This window comes from Brachycentrus maculatus, unplaced genomic scaffold (genome assembly GCF_059751285.1).
Source record: "Brachycentrus maculatus isolate JH-2025_06_01 unplaced genomic scaffold, ASM5975128v1 h1tg000008l, whole genome shotgun sequence".
NCBI lineage: Eukaryota > Metazoa > Arthropoda > Insecta > Trichoptera > Brachycentridae > Brachycentrus > Brachycentrus maculatus.
Genome location: NW_028280763.1, coordinates 1 through 8,564, shown reverse-complemented (window position 1 = coordinate 8,564; position 8,564 = coordinate 1).

Below are 8,564 nucleotides of genomic sequence, written 5' to 3'. Positions count from 1 at the left end.
ATCCTAACTGGCCATCAAACCTCCTCCCATAGATTTTCCCTCTGACTCCTTCCCTAAACTCTCTTTTTCCTTTGCCCTCCTTATTATCATCAATTTGAAATTTATGTTTTTATAAACGTTCAAGTACTATCTACGCTCTGATTGCGAACAGCTATATATTGTATGAAACGTTTTGATAAATATCACTTTTCTGTTTTTGGTTGTTTGTAGATATTGCTTTTTGGCAATAAGCCCGCCAATGTACTTATTTCTTTTCTGTACATGAAGTTTAAATAAAATACATTTATTTGAATACTTAAATTTGTTTATAACAATAAATACTTTAACTCATTCTAAGATAAAAATACAAAAATAATACTGATCAATTTTATCATAGATTTTTTTCAATAACTATTTGGTTTGAAATAGTATTAGAGTAGGAAATTTTAAAGGTATAAATAAATAAGCTACTGCGCACATTTTGTATGTAAATATCTTATCTCAATATTTTTATGTATTCTATTCTTTCAAAGACTCTGCGAACGATAATATAAATTTGAAGTAAATATCAATAAGTTTTGCTGCCAAAATTGTATTGGCGGGCGCCAATTTACGTTTTGATAAATATCACATGTCTTTTTTTGGTTGGTTGAAAGATATTGCATTTTAGTAATAAGCCCGCTAATGTACTTACTTCTTTTCTGTACATGAAGTTTGAAAAATAAATTAATAACTGGGTTTTTTTTCGTTGGACTGGATTTTTTGTCCGTTATATCTGAGGTCCGATATATCGAGATTTTACTGTATTGATATGATAAATTTAGGTCTTTTAGTGGGTTTGTAGCTTTCTTTATAAGACCACCAGCTTATCCATACCAAACGTGACGGGTATTTTTTAGTATAGTTACCATAAATACTTTTACTGTTTTTGTACGTTTATTATCCATAATATCCTCAGTTCGTAGAGTGGAAATTGTGCGTTACTTGTTGAGAGAAAAAAATGTCGTAAAAAACCTGTTTATTCGTTCCATAGTTGTATAAAGTCAATAAATGAATTCGTTCCGTACATAAAAATATTTATCGCTTCATACGAGAAACTGAAATAATATCAAATTAGCCGTATTTGTATGTATGTATTATGATACATACATTATCATCCTTAAAGTTAAAGATATTGTGTTTAAATAACGTATTTTTTTCTAACTAACACAAAGACAATTACAGATTTTCACAAATAGTTACATGGTATATAACAAACATCAGTTTGCAATAAAAACACACTTACACACACATAAGCTCACATGGATACACTACACACATATACACATACGCACCCATACACACTCACACATATATGTACACATACATATGCACATTTAACTATTATTCGGAAAGCAAGCACCGCACAATAATGTGATAATTTTCGAACAAGTCTATGTTAAAAGTTTTCGATAAAGCATTGAAATTGTTGAAAGTTCACCATAAATATAAATTGTGTCTATAATTAGTAATGTAATAATATGTGTAGGAGTTTGGCTGTTATGTCGTCTAAGTCAAGGATATTCAATCCGTAAATCATATACGTTAACTTTTCCCTTCCAGTGCTAAAATAAAAACGCGCGTCCCGGTGTCGGGTAGTCACTACACAATAAAAAAATAGCGATTTTAAATAGAAAAATAAGGCCATTTATAGCTACCCCCTGAATTGATTATAAATGAAGTAAAACATTATAATGATTGAGATTTATTTGCTAAAAACATCTGTCAACGCTCACGGAACAAGCATAGGTCTACTCTTGTCGAAAGCTCAAGAGCTACTGCCGCTAACTCGCTAGGTAGCCAGAGAACATTGAGCTTTGAGCTCCTCACGCTTGCACAGTGTAAGTATGCAAAAGTGAGATGCGAATATAGTGTCGCGGTTCCCGCACGCCAAATTCTTCACGCGCTATTTATACGCGAATTTGTTTCCGATATTCACAAAATGCCTCCGATGTACGCGGAAAATTCTGATTATTATTAATATAATTACAACATTTTGAGTGTGTCCAAATACTTGTTCACAAATCTGGATTATCTCCAATTATGGGAGTATTTTTCATATTATTTTTTGACATCTCATCAAAGATGAAGAAGAATATAGAAATCTGGGCATTTACGGGTCCGACGACCGTCATAGGCTGGTTTAAATGATCACTTCACACTCGTATAACATTCACCAATTCTACCCAGTATTGACAACCACACTTCTCAAATTCATGGAACTTCTACAAATATATGAACCAATTTTGAAACATTGTTCTGGAATAACTAGAACTTCACTAGAGACATCTATTGGTGAAATTGTGTAAGCTTCTTTCCATCTCAAAAAAATATATATTTAATTTTTTCAATCCTATAATCTTAGTCTTGTATTAATTATATTTATAGAGATATTGATGGTTATTACAAGCAATGTGTACAAGGTACACAACACCGGGAAGGGAGGGTTAAAAAATGGTATTGATGGGGATTTTATTTATCACTTCGGAGATTTTTCCGGATTATCTCATCAATCGCGTTCACCGGTAGAAAAGTATCTGCGCGGTCGTTAGCGAGTAACGACCATAAAGCTCATATTTCGGCCTCTCGTTACCCGCGTAATGTATACAGTCTCCAGCGCCGGAGCGACGCGGGCGCACGGTAAAATGACACCAATGGGCGGCCGCTGTCGTCAAATCGGGGAGTTTTTATTCATGAGATCGATTTTCGATATCAGATTAAAAGTGGGCAAGATTTTACATTTGAATCTGTAAAAATATATTTTAAAAATAAAATAAAAATAATTTCAACGTAAATAGCCACATTTTAATACAAATATTATATTCAAGTGACTTAAGGTAAAAGTTTTTCTTCAAACGCTTATTCGCACCCAGTTGTGCATAGGGCACAGCATCATAGAAAACACTGTATTATCTTGACCATCAACAAATGAAGGTAATATAGTCCAGGGTAATTTTGAAAAATATTAGAGCAAAAAAAACACTTACGCTTATGTTGTCATTTATCAATTTAAATAAAAATGCAATTTTTGTCCAAAATCATAAAACTATTTTTTTTACCAAAATGGCGGCGCCATCTGTTGAACATACGCAAGACTAATGATTGATGAAGGCACATACCTGCCGTCACTTTTTGATTGCATTTTTTTGCAAGTTTGAGATATTACGTAGGTATGGCATAGTAATTAATTTTTTTTAAATCTGTGATTAATATTTATTTTCTCTTTATTAGCCAAAGCAAAACATAGCCAGGTACAGTATGTACAAAAATATGGCTGTTGTGAACTCATATGTAATGTGTCATGAGATTAATGATGTACGCTTATCTAGGAGTTCCATAATATTATAAATGTGGTGGTTAACCTTTGGTAAAATGGTGATAGTTGCGCTGTGTATAGTGATCACTTAACCAGCCTATGATAGGTCATAAGCCCTGTAAATGCCCATATTAACATATTCTTCTTCATCTTTAAGAGAGAATACAATAGAGTAGGCAGAGAGAAGAGAATATAACGCCACACCACTCTGTCTTTGCAAACAAAAATTTTCTCTTTGCTAATTACCTTATATATGAAGATCATAATTTTAATAAATCAACGGGTATAGAAAATTAACAAATAAATAAAATTGGTCTTTATTAAGATAATTTATAAAAAAAGAAATTAGTAAAGCAGTCAATAATGACTTACCCATAGTAAATCACAAACTAAATTTAACTTCGAGTCAATTTTTGAAAATATTCCCATAGTGATTCATTTGTCTTCTTTCTCTCTGTCGAAATTTTATTTTTGTACAAATGTCAAATCGTAATACAACATTTTGAGTGTGTACTTGTTCACAAAATTTAGATTATCTCCAATTACAGGAGGTATTTTCATGTTATTTTTTGACATCTCATCAAAGATAAAGAAGAATATGCCAGCCCCGTAAATGCCCAGACTTCCATATTCTTCTTCATCTTTGATGAGATGTCAAAAAATAATGTCAAATCGTAATCATTTTATTTTGATGGCCTGACGATGACATAATTTTCAGAAACCGGTAGTCACGAATAAGTTTTTATAAAAGTGGTATTATACAAAGTAAACAATGGATGATAAGGATCGTGTTTTATTACCATACCACAAAGTTATCAATACTTTTAATTAAATAAAATATTAATTTTCTTATCTAGGTATTATACGTGTGTAATATATGTTAAGACGATGAAGTTATTATTGATACTTAATTAAAATTTAGTGTACTCTGAGATCTAAGAGAGAGAGTAAAGCTAAGAAAGATTCACTATAAAATAGTTATGATCAGAAGCGAAGGATAGGATTGAGGAAAATCACCTTGTTACTGCGAAACGGGCGTTCTTGTACACACATGGGATCTTCGATAAAACGTTCGCCGATAAACTTCTCCTTAAGTATTTAAGTAACTACGTAAACTGAGAGTGTCGCTTTAGTCATTTAAAATTTAACGTTTCTATTCAAAATAGTATAAGATATAAAACAAATAAAAGAAAACACGCATTTGTGGAAGCCTGGGCGAAACTGATATCAATAGTTAGGTAGAAGAAAGGCAATTGAGATCGTATGACGACATAGGGCGTAGAAAAGCTGCACATATTGTAAACCAGGCGATCACCATAGATCTTCCTCGAAAGACATCTAGAGGAAGACCAAAAAATCATGAATGATACAGAATGATAAAATAATTGGGAGGCATGGCCTAAGTGACGTATATGATAGAAGAACCTACAATCTGAGGATGAGGAGAGCTGACCCTAGCAGTCTACAAAGATGGGAAGTAGGGATAAATCTAGTAATAATATATATGAATAGAATTATGTTGATGAATTACTTAGTCAAACGACAGTCAACATACGTTTTCAAAACATTTTAGATATGTACCTACAAATCCTTGAAAAAAATTACCGATTACAGAAAATTGATCAGTATATCTAGGAGTTGAGATAACTCGAGTAATGTGGTTGTCAATTACTGGTTGAGTAATGAATTTTGCACGTGTGTAAAGTGATCACTTAGCCAACCTTTGAAAGGTCATAAACCCGATAAATACCCAAACTTTCATATTCTACTTCGTCTTTATTGATATATTATTATCATAGAACTACAATATCAAATACACAGAAACACATCCAACAAAACCTAACACTTACCTCTTTTGATTAAAATAACTTTGATCTGCTTTGATGTGCATTTTCCATAAAGTCATAAAATAACATAAATAAGTATAAAGGAGCTTTTCATAAATGGATAATGGAATTGGGTAGATGTATATTAAAATTGATCGCATTATGCGTTGATTTCATTTACTTTTCATATAATTTCGTTTATATGTTTTTTAAATGTACCAACGGCCAAATGGGGGCAAATTTTCCTCAATTGTTATAAATAATTGTATGATTTAAAACAAATAAAAATAATTACATATGGAAAAAAAAAATCGTGTTTTTCAACAAAACACAATTCACCGTTTTTTCTCATTTCCTTTTTAGCACATCCTTTTGTGAAGTTTGTAAGATAGGGGTGAGATAGTGATTATTTAACCATCATCTACATATCCGAGGACACATCGATTTTCCTATAAAAAGGGGATAACATTAAGGGAAGAATAGGGCATTGGGCTTCATCCAATAAGAATCTTGATTCCTCTACGTTGATGAGGCCTCGTTTCTGAAAATTTCGGCACATTTCAGCACGCTCAGCGAATCCTATCGCAAATCTTATCAAGGCTCTACACATCGAAGGATGGCAGGTAGAATTTGCAAATCTGAAGCATAAGCTTAAACGACAGAAAAAAACTGAGTATACTACTTTTTTTAGTTGAATAAATTTAATAAAAGAAACATTTTACCAAATAGTTAATTATTAAATTTATTTTATCTTCTTTGTTCATGAAAAAACAATTAAAATAAATGTGAAAAAAAATTAAACATTCTTTTCAAAATCATTGAAAAAATTAAAATCTTAAACTGCAGCTGATAAACGTCTTTGATACCAAATAAATTTATCTTTTTCATACTATTTCTGTGAGCCTAAGCAGCTCAAGATTATAAATAGATATCATATCGTGGTAGAGTGGGTTTGAACCGAGAAACTCTGACCTAAGAGTTCGCGACACTAACCAAGGGACCAAAACCCGACACAACAACATAGATTAACTTAGGTTTTAACAAATTTTAACATAGTTTTTTTATTTATACTTTAATTCTAAATACGTTTAAATAATGACGCAATATTTTTTCAAAGAGAGTGATGATAAGGTTGAAATATTAAAAAAAACTCTAGGCCATGACTTTTTCTCACTTTTCCATAAGTGAAGACTGTAATTATTTATATTTTATAATCAAAACGTTACTTTGTTTTAAAATCACTTTAAATATTCTATTATAACTTAATTATAATGTCTACCGGTTTCGAAGCTAACCGCTTCTTTATCAAAACTGATAAATATCGATAAAGAAGCGGTTACCTTCGAAACCTGTAGACATAATAGAATAAATTTAAATAAAGATACTGCAGAACTAATTTACAAAACAATCATTCTTCCACACATAGATTACTGCTCAACAGTGTTATTTTTAGCAAACGAAGGAAATCTAAATAAACTAGAAATGGCACAAAATAGGGCGATGAGAATAGTTCTTGGGAAGAATAAATATAGCAATGTAAAAGGAATGAGAGATGAACTAAAATGGTTATCTGTAAGAAGAAGACTTAAATTTAATATGTTGATATTTGTACATAAATTTTTTCACGATAAGTTGCCAAAATATTTTAAGGATAAAGTTGTCTTAAACAAAAATTGTCATGAATATGCTACTAGACAAAAGGATAAAATAAGACTACCATTATTGAAAAGAGCTGAGTCGCAAAATTGCTTGATGTATAAGGGTTTAAAAATGTATGATGAGATGCCTGAATGTATGAAGAATGAAAAGTGTCTGAAAGAATTTAAAAATAAATGTCTAAGTTACTGTAAGGAAATGTAAATATATAAAGATGATGTAAATGTATATAATAGTTTATATTAGTTTTAATATAAGCTAACTTATATTAAAACTAATATAAACTATTATAAGAAATATTAAGAAATAAATAAAATAAAAATAATTAAGTTATAATAAAATATTACAGTAATTAAAAATCAATATATTAAAGCTGTTGGTGAAAAGCCTTAGAAAATTAAAGATTTTAAACAAATAAATGTTGAAATTTTTATTCCAGTGTGTCCAAATACTTTTTCACAAATCTGGCTTTTTCCACTAAGGAGTTATTTTACAATAAGGGCATTTTTTTTCAATTAAAAAAATATATCTAAGAAGTCCACTGGGTTAGGTACAACACAATATTGAAGTTACGTTTGTTTAGCGGTTTCGCAACAATAAGCTGCAGAATATTAATTTGTCCGCCACCGTAGTGTAATGGTCAGCACGCTCAGCTACCGTTCTAGAGGTCCGGGGCTTGATTCCCAAAGGGGGGTCTAATAATCACATTTACGTTGTAATAATATATTTTATCACTGCGTCAATCTTTTGCAACATCGGGTGTGGAGTTTGAATATAATTTTAGGAATAAAGTGTAAAAATGCGTTAAATAAACTTATGTAATTTTTATTGATTTTAAAATAATCGCATCTAATCAAACGTTTGTTAATTTATTAGACTAAGTCTTATATCCGCCTCCTTAGTGTAATGCAGTCAGCACGCTCAGATACCGTTCTAGAGGTCCGGGGCTCGATTCCCAAAGGGGGGTCTAATACATATAAGTGATTTTTTCACTCTAATGTTTATTCAATAATACCCTGGACTGGTACCTGAAGCGGAGGGCTGATCACCTTTCCTTAGTATGTTAACGATCAAGTTAACAATGCGTTTATATGATGCAGTGCCCTATGTACCATTTGGGTGCGGATAAGAGTTTGAATTAATGAAATGTTAAATTATATTCACAATTTAGCAGTTTCTTCTGCTATTATTATGATACCATCCAATGGAATGCTAAATTTACATTTTTATTAATATATAAAGATGTGAGTAACCTTCTTTAGACAAGCCGTTTAAATTGACAATAAACGAGTTTACGATGTCGGTGGATTTAACATTAATACCCCCATGCACCACGATTCTCCTCAACCATTCAGGTCGTGTGACCTAACGGACTAACGGAGCACTCACAGTCGTTAGCACGCGTGAAAATATCCGTTAAACGCCGCTGTTATTCCGTTATGATCGGTCAGCGAGCATCGCTAGAGGGTGATGCCATAAACTAACGATATGCCTCCCTGTTCCCCACTTCATAAAGGATTTTTCCAGTAAATATGGTGTTTTATGACTGCCTGCATTGAGTGTTCGCCTTTTTTATTTACCGAAATAAAATTTATTTCTCCGGCCTTCTTGACGAAATGAATTATTTGGGCGTTTTTATTGTACAGCCAATTAAAGGCAAATAAATAAATAATATGTTTATAACACTCTCTCGGTCACTTATTGTTCACTTTGTGTAAAACTACTTAAAAAAAATGTTTCGTTACTAC